This window comes from Anguilla anguilla, chromosome 12 (assembly GCF_013347855.1).
Source record: "Anguilla anguilla isolate fAngAng1 chromosome 12, fAngAng1.pri, whole genome shotgun sequence".
Lineage (NCBI taxonomy): Eukaryota > Metazoa > Chordata > Actinopteri > Anguilliformes > Anguillidae > Anguilla > Anguilla anguilla.
Window position 1 is genome coordinate 33,220,131 of NC_049212.1, and position 15,409 is coordinate 33,235,539.

General features: G+C 40.6%; 1 long non-coding RNA gene across 4 annotated transcripts in view; it reads right to left on the reverse strand.

The window, feature by feature from the left end:
* The window catches only part of LOC118209394, a 187,651-nt gene that overhangs the window by 84,146 nt on the left and 88,096 nt on the right, over positions 1-15,409 (reverse strand). The window contains exons 1-3 of one of the 4 annotated variants that reach the window (XR_004761710.1): positions 12,991-13,065; positions 4,214-4,305; positions 150-227 (exon numbers count right to left, since the gene is read on the reverse strand). This is a non-coding gene — a long non-coding RNA (uncharacterized LOC118209394). Of the gene's footprint in view, positions 1-149; positions 228-2,780; positions 2,815-3,133; positions 3,143-4,213; positions 4,306-12,990; positions 13,066-15,409 lie in introns of those variants that run through there. The other 3 variants (XR_004761709.1, XR_004761708.1, XR_004761711.1) reach the window with 3 other exon arrangements.

Here is a 15,409-nt window from a genome sequence, read left to right on the forward strand (position 1 = left end):
TCGGGAGCCAAATAAAGTTTCACAGCAAAAAAAAAAAAAAATAAAAAAAAAAAAAGACTTACTTCCATGTGCACATCTAAGGTTACATTATATTTTTTTCATCACATTTTTTTATCTTTTTTTAATTTCAGCGTGGAAATGTCACAATGTGATTTGTTCCACAATATGTGTCTATTAGCCAGCGCCTCCAAGGCAGCTCTTGCAGAAAGTTTCCAATGGAATAGTCGCTGGGCGAACAAAAACACACCTGTTGAACATCGATAATCACGGTCTCTCTGTTAAATGATCAAAACATGTCACAAGTAGCGCATGTGATGCATTGTAGTAGTCGGTCATCAGGGAGGCTAAAATGAAATTCCAGACATTCCACACTTCTAATTACGAGGGGTACTACACACCAAACAAGATCCGAAAACACGAGCATTTTTATCTTTTATTCTTATGCTCTGCTTACGCCTTTACTTAATTATAACATTTACCAATCACGGCACTTCAATAGCAGTGTATTATTGTGGAAGTTGCTATGTCATTTTATTTATTGAACAGAAATTGAATGACCTTTTACTACCTTTGGCGAAAGTGTTTCACATTACACAGGGCTCCAAAGCACAGTGCTCAGTGTTGCATGTAAACATTCAAATTCAATCACGGACATCAGTGTTGGTGCGGAATATTCACGCGTGACCAGCAATGCATTACAGAACTATGACAAGCAGGGTGAAATATCCAGTTCAGCCCGAAATATCTGGAATCAGGTGTACCAGTAAAACCTGAGTTGTTCATACAACCTAAAACATGCCTACAGTGCATTTAGTCTTTATCCCCAGTGCAATGTCATTCTACTGCTTATGTTCAGGAGTAATCAAGGTCGCCAGCAAACCGCTAAATACAGCTTCAGGCAATGTGCAAACAAAAAACCCAGAGCAAAATATCCAGCTGATAGTGTTTGCACTCAATGGTGTAAAGAATTTAATGCCATAACTTATTGGTATTGCTGCTTCACAAGGAGGATAAGGTACTATCATACACCTTGTTGAAAGGGACAATATATTATAAGAGACACTTCTAGAAGTTTGTAAGGACTAAACATTCCTATATAGCGTGTGTGTGTGTGTGTGTGTGTGTGCATGCGCACAACTGTGTGTGTGTGTGTGTGTGTATGTGTGTGCATGTGAGCATGTGCGTGTGCATGAGTGTGTGTGCGTGTGTGTGCATGCATGTGTATGTGTGTGCATGTGAGCATGTGCGTGTGCAGAGTGTGTGTGTGTGTGTGTGTATGTGTGTGTGTGTGTGCATGCATGTGTGTGCATGTGAGCATGTGCGTGTGTATGTGTGGGTGTGCGTGTGTGTGTGTGTGTGCATGTGTGTGTGCGTGTGTGTGTGTGCGTGTGCGTGTGCGCGTGCGCGTGTGTGCGTGCGTACGTGTGTGTGTGTGTGTGTGTGTACTTTCCCCTCCGTAATTCTTTTTTCTCAATTAACCTCTTAGGGGCTCCTAAAGTGTGAACGCCAGCAGGCCACTGCATAGGATGAAGGCAGAAGGTGGAAATGAGTCCAGGTTTAAATAAACTGACAGCTGCCATCACAGATAAGGTAAATGAAGTAAAGAAAAAAACCCATCAGCAGAGATCAAAGCCCAGGCCTGCAGAGCCTAACTTCAGGGAAAGCTTCCACCCCTCCCCCCCCCCCCCCCCCCCCCTTCATACCTCCTTCTTATATCCTCTTCCTGTGCTTTTTTTGCATTTTTTTTTACTCATTTCCTTTAGTTGTTACTCCCCTGCTTTCATTTCATATCAGGCCCACTTGACTTGGGAGAAGAGGCCAGAGCTCGGATCTATCCCATTAAAGATGCATTATCCGTCAGCTTCCCGCGCATTATGCTCTGAGCACTCTAGGAAGGCTGGAGGCGTACTGTAGGAGGTTCCCTCCATGCAATGCCTTACCTGGGCCTGAGGGAGTTACTAGCAGTGCACCCGTGAAAAGAAAGACCAAAAGAAAGATGATTTCAATGGATTACTGTAAATGAAGCACTGTATTTTCATTCCTAACAATAATAATAATAATAATAATAGTAAAAATAAAATTAACAAAAATAACAACAGTAAAATGAACAGTAACATTATAACAATGACAACAACAATAATATTTGATTGACTGATTAATCAGCTGATAATTAAAAGATCCAGCATGTTCACATAGGTATTTGTAAGACACTTTTTTATTGAGCTGTCAATTCAGGTGTTAATTGGATTTATACTTTCTGCACAAAAATATCAAGTAAATATTCTGAGAAATACCGAGGGCAGGTGAACATTCCGTTCTAAAAAAATTGAATTATGGTCCACCAAGATGTTGGGCAGACTTTTATTTACGAACGTTTTTTGTAACAGTTGTTATTAACAACTATGTCAGGGGTGTCCAGTCCTATCCGAAAAGGGCCGGTGTGGGTGCGGGTTTTTGCTTTAGCCCAGCACTACGAGGCCTGATTCAACCAATCGTGGTCTTCAGTAAAGAGCTTGATGCACAGAATCAGGTGTAGTGCTCGTGCTCATGTTGAAAAGAACCTATGCTTTAGGGACATTTTGCTGCTGGGGCTCTTGGTAAATGGTAAATGGACTGCATTTATATAGCGCTTTTATCCAAAGCGCTTTACAATTGATGCCTCTCATTCGCCAGAGCAGTTAGGGGTTAGGTGTCTTGCTCAAGGACACTTCGACACGCCCAGGCCGGGGTTTGAACCGGCAACCCTCCGACTGCCAGACAATCGCTCTTACCTCCTGAGCCATGTCGTGAGGCCTCTTCTATTCCTCTGATCAACTGTATTAGAATAAACAAATATAATTCTCAATTTCTTTGAGCATACAATACAGCTCGTCTGTATTGTTTATTTTATTCAGCCTTCTTTGCTCATATTTATCAGGGATGTAAATAGTTTTGGAGGGCACTGTTTATAGAGCCATACATGGCTGATCACAAGTAATCAGCAGCAGGCTGAGTTACCATAGTTACATGTTCATATTCCCATCAGTTTCAATAGTGAAGCATGGTACCATATTCATGGATTTTTTTATGTTAAGCTTTATATTTGTCTTGAATGTTTGAATGACAGACCTATATGGTGAGACCAACCACTGACCTTCAGCCACTGATTCCACGATCACACCGAAACCAGCAATCCAGTCAAAAAAAATCACAAGGACAAAGAGAAGCGATTATGAGCTTGGGCCTGACTGCCTATTGAACAGCCATTGGTTTGTTCCATTATCACTTTCCTTTTCTCTTGTTCGATATTCCTGGACGTTGGTGGCATCAAATTACATTACATTACATTACAGGCATTTGGCAGACGCTCTTATCCAGAGCGACGTACAACGACGTACAACAAAGTGTATAACCATAACCAGGAACAAGTATGACGAAACCCCTAGAGAGAAGTACCGGTCCAAGTGCAGGGAACAACCGCATAGTTCAACTTGGACCCTGATGGTTAAACACGAATTAGCCAGACAAACAGAGGATGGACTGATAATACCACTCAACCTGTCCTTTACTTGTTTTCCTTGATTAAAAACAATTATTTAACTGAATAATCTTTACTGGTTTGCAGCAAATTCCCTTTCTTGTGGTTACATTCTTCATTTCCTCTGTATTTGAAGCTATCCAAGTGATCTATCCAAGTGATTAAGTGCAGGGGTGTCAAACTGAATCCCAAGGCTGCAAGGGCTGCAATGTTTGCAGGGGTTTTGTGGTTTCCTCTCAATCAGCTGCCAATTAAGGCCTTGAGAACAAGGTGTGTGGATTCCTTAGCCAATCAATGACTTAAATGAAACAGAACCCAAAAACCAGTAGACACTGCAGCCCTCCAGGACTGGAGGCCATTATAATAAGGTAATAACATGCTAAAGGAAAATTTGCAGAAATTGTGAATTAAGTTGGTTTGGTAGCCTTAGTAGCCCTGTGGCGTAAACATGCTAATTGTCCTCAACATGAAAATGTTGCCTGACAACACTTATAATTAACTGACAAAATTTTACTCTGTTATAAAGTACCCTCAAATGTGACACAATCTTCTTCTTCTTCTAAGATCACATATTGCACAGCCATATACAGGAGTCATTTAAAGAAGAAAGATCCACCCCGTTTTTTTTCCAGCATTCATTGTATTGTCCATGTTCTCTTCTGTGTGTGTGTGATAAGTGAAAGATAAGTACTGTACCTGTTCCTGATGCTGGCCATCGTTTTGTTGTCTGCCTGCCATTGTGAGATGTTCCTCCTCTTCAAAAATGGCCCCCGCTATTACGCTGGCTCCTGTGAACACACAAAACAGTTAATTGCTATGATTGACGTCAGTCTTCACTGGCTGTCTCACCAAAGGCTATTGCAATCATCCCAGGACAAACAGATTCACATTTTAGATCTGTTTTTTTTTTTATCCATCCTTAAAATATATGGCCCATTCATTTGTACAGTGTAATGGGTACATAAAAACAACTACAATAATAATAGATATTTGTCTAATCAGAATACAATAATCCAGCAGTCCAGTGAAATTATCAGCTCAGCTCTGTGTCTCTACAGCACAAGCCAGTTTTCTGAATTTTTGGAGAACGTAGGAAAAAAAACAGAAATTGTTTGTTTATTCATGGCACACTTTAAAGGAAATGTATTGTTTTCAGAGTAATTACATTTGTTTTATTTAGGAAAAGATTAAATAGTCCAGTGAACTGACCCCAAAGGCCGTTTAAAAAAAAAGTATAGCCTGAAGTCTTTGTGCGTCTTTCATTCCAAAAAATATGTTTCTGCAATACCACTATCTGCCAGCATTAAGTAACTTCAAAAGAAAGTGCCAATCATTCAAAGAAGCTACACTCTCGACACTGGCTTTGGCACAGCAAGTACTGCTTTCTAATATCTGTCAAAGAATAATCTATTTAAAGATTTAGCTTCATCCTAATGCTTCGGGGTCTTGTAGCCAGCTGCCAAGAGGCAAAATGAGGAGAACTTATAGTGGCTAAAGGAAGAGAGGAAGAGAAGAAGGGGGGGAGGGGGGAAGAGAGAAGGGCAGTAGCATTCTGATCACTAATCTGCACTAAGAACTTGTGAAGGGGATTTCTGGGTGGGTGGCTCATCCGGGAGAACTGGCTGTTCCTGTGTAGACGGGGCTCCCAGTCTGGGGTTCAGACCCCAGCTGTGTTAGCGGCGGCTGTGGTCAGCAGCCACGCAGTGTGGGCTCCAGCGTGGCCCTGGGACGGGAGGGCTTCAGCCAGCCAGGACGCCGGCGGTGTCTGAACGCACGTGCGACCGCAGCCCAACCGATATTTCATCTGGTGAGCCGCAAATAAAGTGTCTTCCTTCCTTGCGTCTGCACGAACCTGACTTGCGAACGACGGTGTGTCAAGAAGCGGCAGCTGACGTCACAAGAGGAGTGTTGAAGTGCGAGCATGTTGGGGGGGGGGGGGGCGCGTTTTAAAAAAGATCCTGCAAAAGCCCCCAGTTAACAGGTTCACGGAATGAAGAATAAAAACAACAGCATCCTTTCACATAACTTATTCAATAATGGCACAGCATTTTATTACCAGTAGTTCTTGTAATTTGCCCATTTGGATCCAGGTTCACTAAAATACATACCGGGTCACATTTCATAAAGTCTGTAATGTACCATGCAAGTACATACCCCCACAAGCACCAGAGAACAACATCTACAGTATGTAATTATACAATTACTCAGTTGGAACATAAGATTAATATTTGTTTAATTAAACCCATTATTATTGTTATATGTTGTTGCACACTTATTGCGGCATTATTTATTTATTGTTGCATTATGCATTATTGCATTATTATTTTTAAATTACTTATTTATTGTAACATTATGTTGCTATTAACACATTTCATTGTAAAGCCATAATGGCAACATGCTCTCTAAAGCAAACCCTGACTATAAACTTTCATATAATTGCAAGAATATATACAAAAAATATATTATTACAGTTGGAAGTCCGCAGAAATTATTATTATTTTCATAATTAAATATTTATCAATTGGTAGCAAACTGTAAGTAAAGCAGCAATTTGAAAAATCTAATTATAAAGCTAAATCTTAAAAATAATAATTTTGTATTTTTCATTTATTTATTCTATTAAATTTTTTGTCATTTTTAGCCACCCCTTTTAGCCACACCATTATAAAATTAAGTGTGAAATTAGGTTGAAAGATGATTTAAGGTCACTCAATTCTTGCCAGATAACAGACTTTGATGGGGGCTGTTATGAAATATACAATGTTGAGAAATAATGCTATCTTACATAGTCTGAAAAAAGAAATTTGGAAAAAAACCTTTTTTTTTAACATCACATTAACAGCTAAATAAGCTACCTTAAAAAACATGTATTGCCTGTGCGCTTATACACATATATACAAAACAAACAATTGCACAGTTTGCTAACGCTGTCATCTGTCTGACGTGTGGTTTCCTGAGTGAGTATCCCCGTCTCCATGCACAGCTGACAGGGCCACCACGCAATAAACCATAATCCAACCGTCAATCCAAATCAATTCAAGTGCGTATTTTCTGAAAATAGATAGAGCTGAAATACAGGGTTCTATATTTGAACCTCTACTTTAAAAAACAAGATCATCATCAAGGTTATTATTATCAAGCGGCAGAAAATAGATTACAGAAGAACATGTGGAAGTCAAACATCCGTCAAAATCATATATACAATTAATTATAAATAGATATAGATTAAATTAAATTATACACATGCCCGGTCTTGACGTAATGGTATCAACATGCTTCATGTTCAGCTCAGCGTAATGGTAAAATGGTAATGAAAAAGGCATTGAAGTTTAATACTAAATGAATGCATTTTGGGAAAATTGCACAAACTCTCCCTTCTAAGTGTTGATTAAAAAACAAAGCTTTTGGCACTGAAGTTAACTCTTTGGCAATGTACAGAAATAAAGCCTTCAAAATGACAATGTTTCACAGGGAACAGTAGGAAGTTCAAACACTCACAAAATGTGTAATACTGTATGATCTTTTTTTGCCGTAGACAAAGCAGGAAGACAGTGTTTCTAGCAATTAAACTTTTAGAGTACAGTGCACATCAGCTGAATGAATCAGCCAGGGGCCACACAAAAAAATAATAAAATAAAATTTAATTCAACTCCTGTCCTATAATATCCAAGATCAGGTTTTTATTTTTATTTCTGAAGTATCCAATATTTTAACTCCATTTTCCAGATTTCCTTTTCCCTTTGTATTTCCTCTGTGGAGAGTTCAGCCTTTAAGGCATTCGAAGACTCCGATGCTTTTATAAGAGAAAATGCCTAAGATGGCCGAGTCCACCACAACGAGCTGAAGGTGAACAGGTCGAGCACACACCTTCTCTCAGACGTCTCTGCTAAGTTAAAAAAAAACAAGACCAGGTCAAAACCTAGTATATGGCTGGACCGGCCGACCAATGGTGTAACTTCATAACTCGGCCGACCAATGGTGAAACTTCATCACTCGGTCACTCGGTCACTCAGTCACAGACATTTGCGTTTATAGGGCTGGCCCAGCCAAAAAAAAAAAAGCTCAAGTTTGTCTAATTTCCACATGAAGAGCTAAAATAAAATCTAACTGTAACAAACTGTTGTCAAATACACAAAATTTAGTGGAACCCGCTAATAAACGAGAGAAGGGGAAAATAACCATTAATACATTAATACCATTGACAATTGTCACAACACTCATGCCTTGCTTTGTCTAAATCAGTTGGGGCTCGATTTCATCAACCGAGACATTAGAACCAATGTCCTTGCGCAAAAAGCGTGATCTCCTGGGTAATTTCGACCAAGGTCTACGCCCCCGAGCTGCCCATCGGGTACATTCAGCTTACTGTTGGCTATCAGTGAAATATGATCAGCCCCTCAGATTAGGCCCACGCTCAGCGGCTTGTGCTGCGAAAGCCAGCCCGGCTCTCGGGTGAAGGTATCTGAGGAGCAGACTCAATTCAGCACTGCCGCTTGTGTGGGTATGAGAGGCAGCCTCCGACGCTAGGCCATAGCGCAGCTGGAGATGCAGTTAATGAAAGACATTTGAAGCGGGTGAGTATCTTCCCCACAGTGATGCTGTAAAGTAGGATAGCACTGCACTCCTTTAGGAGATGTCAAATTATCCTTACTCCCGTGGGAATTTTGGGAAAATGTCTCTCTTAGCCCCTCAGTGGCAGTAGTATATTTATTTATTTATTTTAAACGTAATGTTATTGAAGGGTTGAATTGCTTATGCTTCAAGTACATCCAGTTGAATAAATATGAGGAAGTGTGAATGAGTTTTAATATAGTGATCAGTGCAGTTCTCATTTGGCTTAATTCTGAAACTGTTTTATTTTATTTTATTTAACCTTTATTTAACCAGGAAAACCCCCCATTGAGATCGAAATCTCTTTCGCAGGGGGGACCTGACATAAAAAATCTAAGTTACTAAGATACAAGACAGTAGACAAACAAGTTACAGACATCAAATGGAGAAAGAGACAGCAGTGTGACAGTAGTTAGAAGTAGAGCAGAGGTTAAAAACAGGAGCATACTTCAGTCACAGAGTTATGAATAACATGTTTGATGTCGGGAATTGAAAGTAATTTGTCAAGTTCAAAAGGTTTTTGAAGATGGTTCCAACAGTAAGGTGTAAAATATCTGAAAAATAACTTTCCAAATTCGGTTGAAGGACAAGTGATTTTAAAGAGTATCATGTCACTGGAGCGGAGGTGATAACTATGTGTTTTTCCAATTAGTAAAAACAGCTGAGGTAGGAAAGAATTAGACCAATTGTTGTTTCATAAATTAATATATACCAGTGGATCAAACTACGCAGATGTAATTAAGTCAAATCATACCATTTATGTAGCAGACAATGATGAGTTAATTATTTAGCACCTGAAATGAAGCGTAACTATGGAAAACGGTGTCCAAGGCATATAAAGTAGGAGGAAGCATGCATTTAAAGTATGTTTCCATAGTCTAGAACCAGTAAAATTTTCTTTTTAAAAAGTAGCTAAATTAGTTTCCTCTTGATTTAATAACTAAAACAAGATTAATTCCTGAAATAGAATCCTAACTATGTCCTCAGGTTAAAAAAAAAAATTATCAATATGCAATTTAAAACTAAGTTTATCATCAAGACAGATCCCGAGGTACTTATAGCAAGATACTCTTGCAATGCTTTCGCCATCTAGACTTGAAAATTGCCATTCGTCTATGGGCTAATTATTGTGATTTTGGCGTTAAATGTTGGGACCCTGCTGTTTTTTCTGTTCTGTACCGCTCACAAATTCCACCAGCCTTGGCTGTGTGGTCATTAAAGAATCTAATATAATCTAAGAGCGAGACATTGAAAACAGTTAGTTTTTCCAGGCAGAAGTGGATTTCAGGCTGAAAACCGTCAGACCTGTTAAAGCCAACTGACAGTCGATGCAAGTACAAGTCCGCTGACCCAACCACCCAAGGTCATTCCCAGAAACAGACACAGAAACAGACACAGCAGAACTTGTGAAGGGAGGCAAAGGTATGGTGTGGTACCACGGGTCTGATTTACAAAGACCGTTTAACACACTTAAAACTAATAACGCAATCAACGATTAATGCATAACAAAATACCATGACCAATCATTAGTCATGTTATTGCTTTTGCATGTGCGAAAAAGGCGTTAGTAAATCAGGCCCCAGGTGTTTAATACAGGTGCGCTAAATGCTGGAATCTGCCTGCTCACATCAAAAACAGGAAGAACAACTCTAGCTTCCCTTTGAGAACGCGCACGTGAGACGAAAGGTTGACGAACGGGAGGAGTGTATCGCCGAGCAAGTCAGAAAAAAATTAAAGAACGGCGGGCTGCCGCACCGGGTCATCCCCCGGAACGGCGGGACGTTCGTCACGCGAGACGCACGGGGGAATCCCACGCAACATCCCGTCAGTTTTAGACGCGCGCGCGTCCTAAAATATCTAAAGTGCGATTATTCATCCAAAATGAACATATGTTAAATGAACGAACCTGCGTCACATGAATGATTCATTTGTGTCATATTTTTGCATCTCTCTTCATTAACGTATACAGCGTGAATGCCACACAATTTCCCGCGGGTAATTGGCAGGTTACCTTTCCGATGAGCGCGCGGACGTTTGCGGATGGCGGTACTGCGTGAGGGACGAACATGTTGATCAAGTCAGACACGATAAGAGTAGCTCTTTACGTATATACAGTGCATATTAAATATGAGAGGGAGGGGACAAAGTGGAATTTAATGCATGTTCATAATGTACTGATTGACCCCTTAAAATTACAAAAACTTGCAAAGTTGTCTATTTAAAGCAGATTTACTTTCCTTTGAAATGTTCAGCTTTTTTTCCCCCCAGCTATGGCTTTCTCCAAAAAAACAGTGAAATTGCCCAAAACCGTAACAAGGTTCATATCTTCCAACCAGATTAGTTTCTTCCTGGGCCTTTTTCAAGGGACGTGCAGCGGGGGTACAAGGCACATAAAAGAGCTGCAATCTCTTTAGCATTTTTGTTCCATTTAATGCCAAGGATGGAACGGAAAACATATTCTTTCTGTTCTCCTGTTCCCGTGAACAGGTTCGGGATGACAGATCACCCTTCTGCTCGTCGCTGACGACACTCGGGCAACTCCACTGCTCTTGAAAACTGGCACCAGGACAAGACTAGTAAGGTTAAAGAGACTGTCAAACTACAGCCAAGTGCAGGCGAGAGCGTGCCCACGGTCAGAGAACTGACAGGATGACCTACGGTGTCACTGTCTGTGTTATTAAGTGCATAACCTCAGCAGGCTGCCAACTGTCGGGCCTCCACTCGGGTTTACATTATGAAACGTCCATTTAAATTGATGGCACTGCTGCACCACGTGGAAATGCAAAGCGTGTTCCTGCAACAATGGGGGTGGGGTGGGGGTGGGGGGGGTGGGGAGGCACACAAATAGCAGTTTCTGCAGTTTCACCTTCATGACTGCGGACGTCTGAGAAATAAGCTCAAGAGTTCATTTAGAGACCCGATATTTAAAAATCCACATTCACAGGAGAAATCTGCACTAATTCAACTCCATCAAGAGTTTATTTGTCCAACAGGAACCACATGCACTGTATTAGAGTTTTAAAATAGAGTTGGTTTTACACTTCATATTTTGCTGTGTATGTATATAAATGTTCACTGAGGTTTGCATCACACTACGCTTTAAATTATATCTTAAACAGAATCTAGATTTAGACAAAACAGTAAAAAGTCATTTTATGATCAGTTGCCTATTTTCAGTATCTGTCAGGTTAGGTGTACTCATGTCATTGCCCTTGACCAAGGCACAGGCCTCAGAAATGTAGTTGGTCCCCAAGCACTGCAGCTGCCCACTAAGTAACAAGGATGGGTCAAATGCTGAGGACAAATTACCCCATGGGGTTCAATAAAGTGCAACTTATCTTATTCAAATATTACAGTGAGTCTGGCAGCACCTGAGTAGAATATTCCTTGTGATTATGCAATCATATTAATCTACTTAATCTAGGTGGGAAGTACACAGTTTGTGCAGTTAAACACTTCATTTTGTTTTTTTCATTTGTTTCTTTTGAGCACAGAATTTTCCACGCCATATACAATCCTAGTCTGAATGAACTGACTGCATGTCCTTACTTTCGAACAACTGGACTCAATTCATTTGAGTTACAAATCCAGTAGTGACTTAATGCACCTTCTAGAAGCTCTGGACGAAACTCAGGTGTTACAATTATGATACAATGTACTAAGGATGCTACCACCAGGGACCGATTTTCATAATTTATCAAGGACTAATGCAATTACGATACTTTGTTTATATTTTTATACTTATTCAAGAATACATCATTTTTTTATAAGTCAAAAAAAGTGTGTATATATCACTGAAGGCCTTTCGCTATGATTATACGTTCACTCAGCTTGTCATCGATTCCGCCAGCTTGTGCAACACCTCATCTTCCATTTTATCCTAGCTTTCTTTCAACACTTCCCATAGATGATCAGTTGATGTTACTTGATCTTTTCCCTCTTCAAGCTGCTCCCACAGATGTTCGGCTGGGTTCAGGACCGGTGACTGTGGTGGGAAATCCATCCTAATAAGCTCCCCTTGTTTTCAATGATGTATTCTTAAAAATGAAGTGCAGCTGGAGCATCATAATTGCATTATTTCTTAATAAAGAAACCAGGAGCATCCTGTGACTATGGGTCCCCACTGTATAGTGCTCAGATAAATGTAGGAGTGTTTCTTCCCTTTAATTCAGCTCACGTGCGCTGCTAACCATTTGTTTAATTCACATTACTTTAAGTCAGAGTCTGTTCGATTAGTTGTGTTAGCACCGACAACAATTAACTGAATGACTAATTAAACCTACTTAAATCCAACAGCCACTTGAATGTACAAATATTAACAGAAATATGCTGAAGTAATATTTGTTTTTTAAAGTAAACTAAGCCTGCTCATTTTTTATAAAAAAGAAAGCTCTCCAAGCCACACGCATGATTTAAAGAGGACTCGCTGCAGAGCAGACAGCGGGCTTACCCGCGGAAGGCAAATCAGGAGCGGTTAGTCGATCTGCTGCCCGGCCAGGCCTGATTAATGGAAGGCGGGTGGAAATGAAACTGAATTCACAAAAGGCCAGGAGGCTCCCAGACTCATCTCAGCGCCCCTAAACTGACCGCCCAGGGGCCGACCATCCTCCCTCTCAACAAAACGGTCATCTCAACACATATTTCATATCTTCATCCTTCACCCACTGCAGGCCGTGATGCAGTGGCTGTATTTTTATGCACCACCACCCAACCCCTTACACCCCCCCCCTCCGCCCCCCTCCCCTCAGTTGTTACCTGGGATTGTCATTTTTACCCTCAGGATTTAGCCCGGATCGATTCGGCATACGTCTGAGGGCAGTGGCTTGTACTGTATGTGTGTAAAGGAGCCTAGCAGTTCTCACCGAGCTGCTCCTGGACCTCGATCCCCCACCTGACGGTGTGGCTGCCCGACTCAGCAGTGATGGATGGGTCCCTTCCTCACCACCTAATTAATTACATTTTCAACCTGCTGGAGCAGAACAGGAACATTAACCAGCGATTCAAAAAGGGTTAGGCGGTGAATCTTATGATATATATTTAAAAAAAGATTAATGATTTAATTTACTCGCCACACTGTTGAATAGAAAGTAGAATTTTAAAAAAGAAGAATCATTAAAATTGCAACGGCAAATCAATTAGGTCTAAATTAAAAGAAACTAAACACGAAAGGGCCAGACAGACCTGCGTACACAGAGACTCACAGCAGGTTTCTACATCTCTAGGTTTCTTGCTCTTCTTGCTTGTAATATTCAATCATTAGGGCAAGCTATCCCCTGAGTGACTATTACAATGTTCTTAAAGTGTTCTTTAGCATACATAGGTGATTGTTTAAGGAGACGGGGTACAGTTATAACAGTCACATAACCTGTATAATATATAAACAGAATATTACAGAATTGGATTTATAAAGTGTAGTATACCAGCATAATCACGCAGAATATTTTTGTTCCAAATGAAAATATGAGGCTGGGTACAAACCAAAGAGAAGCAAAGAGGTTTGAGAGGAACGAACAAGCCGGGCGACATAACCAAACTGATTGGATCCTTCCAAGTACCGTTGGTATTTTTCTAACGAGCTAGCCTAACAGTCTGTTCTGTAGTGACAATTAAGTAAGTGAAAAGACTAGCAATGACATTGGTTGAACCACTTAACAATGATTAATGCGTGGCAAGGAAGAACAACAATCATCGTTGATTTTGATTGGTTGGCTGACCGGAAAGTGACATTGCCAAGCGTTTCTGCTGAACAACATTAAAACTAACTTCAGTTCAAGGGTGTCTGGAGCACTTTGCTGTAAAAATGCCTGGTGTGGTGTCTGGTATGTCTGTACCATAGGAAACAATAGGGGAGAAGACACTAGAAAGATGCTGAGAGTGACCGGTCCCTAATGCATTATGCATTCTGAACACTGGCTGGCTGCAACCAATCAGAACGCTGAAATTACCCTTTTGCGTGGTGCTGACTCTCCATAGCTGTGAACACTGGAAGGTGGCATAATGGCTAGAGACCTGAACAGGCTGCCATAATATTTAATCTATACTGATAATACCTGGGGAAAATTTTTAGTGTTTTGATACTGGTGAGATTTTTAAAACACATTCCTAAAGATCCCTCAACAGATCTTTTCAACGGATTATAACCAACAGGTGCAAGATCAGACATTTTTTGTGCATATTATTTTTTTCTAAAGGGCATCAGAATCCAACTCTGGAAGGCCACAGTGTCTGTGCTGGGTGCTGAGTTTTGGTGTGTTTCAGAATCAGTGGCTCATTTAAGTCATGGTTGGCTAAAGAGCCCACACACCTTGTTCTGAAGGCCTTTAATTGGCAGCTCAAACGAAACCACAAAAGCCCGCAGACACTGCCCGCCTCCAGGAGTTTGACACCTCTGGGTTAAAGTATCACACATAATTATTTGAGCCAGGTCTGCAATTGATTCCTTTATTAAAGCTAACATTGTCTTTTAATGACTCTGACCAGAGGAGTAGCTGGTCAGCCAGTGTTTTTTTTAATCTTACCACTGCATTAGCTTTACCCAAGGAGATGAAAAGCACCAATCGGCTGCCAGTCTGCACGACGCACACCTTTTCCCTGAGTTCAACGACAGCAGCTTTGCTGAATTACTGTTAAATCACACAAAATCACAACGGCCACCTGTCCCCAACATAGGCTGATTACACACAGTAAAATGTTTGGTGTTAAATGGACTCTTACAGAGTACATATCGTCCCTGTCGGAGTCATATATACAGTGTTAGAGTTGTATTAACACTGGACAGTTTGCTGTGTGAGTCCTGTGTGGTTTAGAAACGGATGTTTCCTTTTCAAAAAGGTTTACAAGAGAAACGTGCAGCTTCAGAGATTAGTGTGAGCGTGCTTCTGCCTCTACTCTATGTAACCAGTACAATTATTTATACTTGAGCAGATCAAAAGGCATCACGACAAGTCATGCGACCAATTAAACCATCACGCGAGAAGGGTCTCATCTGAATCAAACGTGATAGAAATTCACAGGGAATATCACTTGAGTGAGTTTTAACTGCATGCTTCCCTCACTGGAGAGATGAGAAGTAAAACAGTGGGGTGAACAAAAGGACAAGGTCCCTGCCATAAGGCTTTGAAGAGCAGGGTTGTTTTTAAAAAAAAAAAAGAATTTAACAATGCTTTTCAGCATTCTAAGTCATAGAATGTTCTAGAACCGCTTTGCTTTCCATTACGAGCGGTGATTGTTACATCAGCATTAGAACGATCAGAACATTCTAATTGCATATTTGTGATCTTG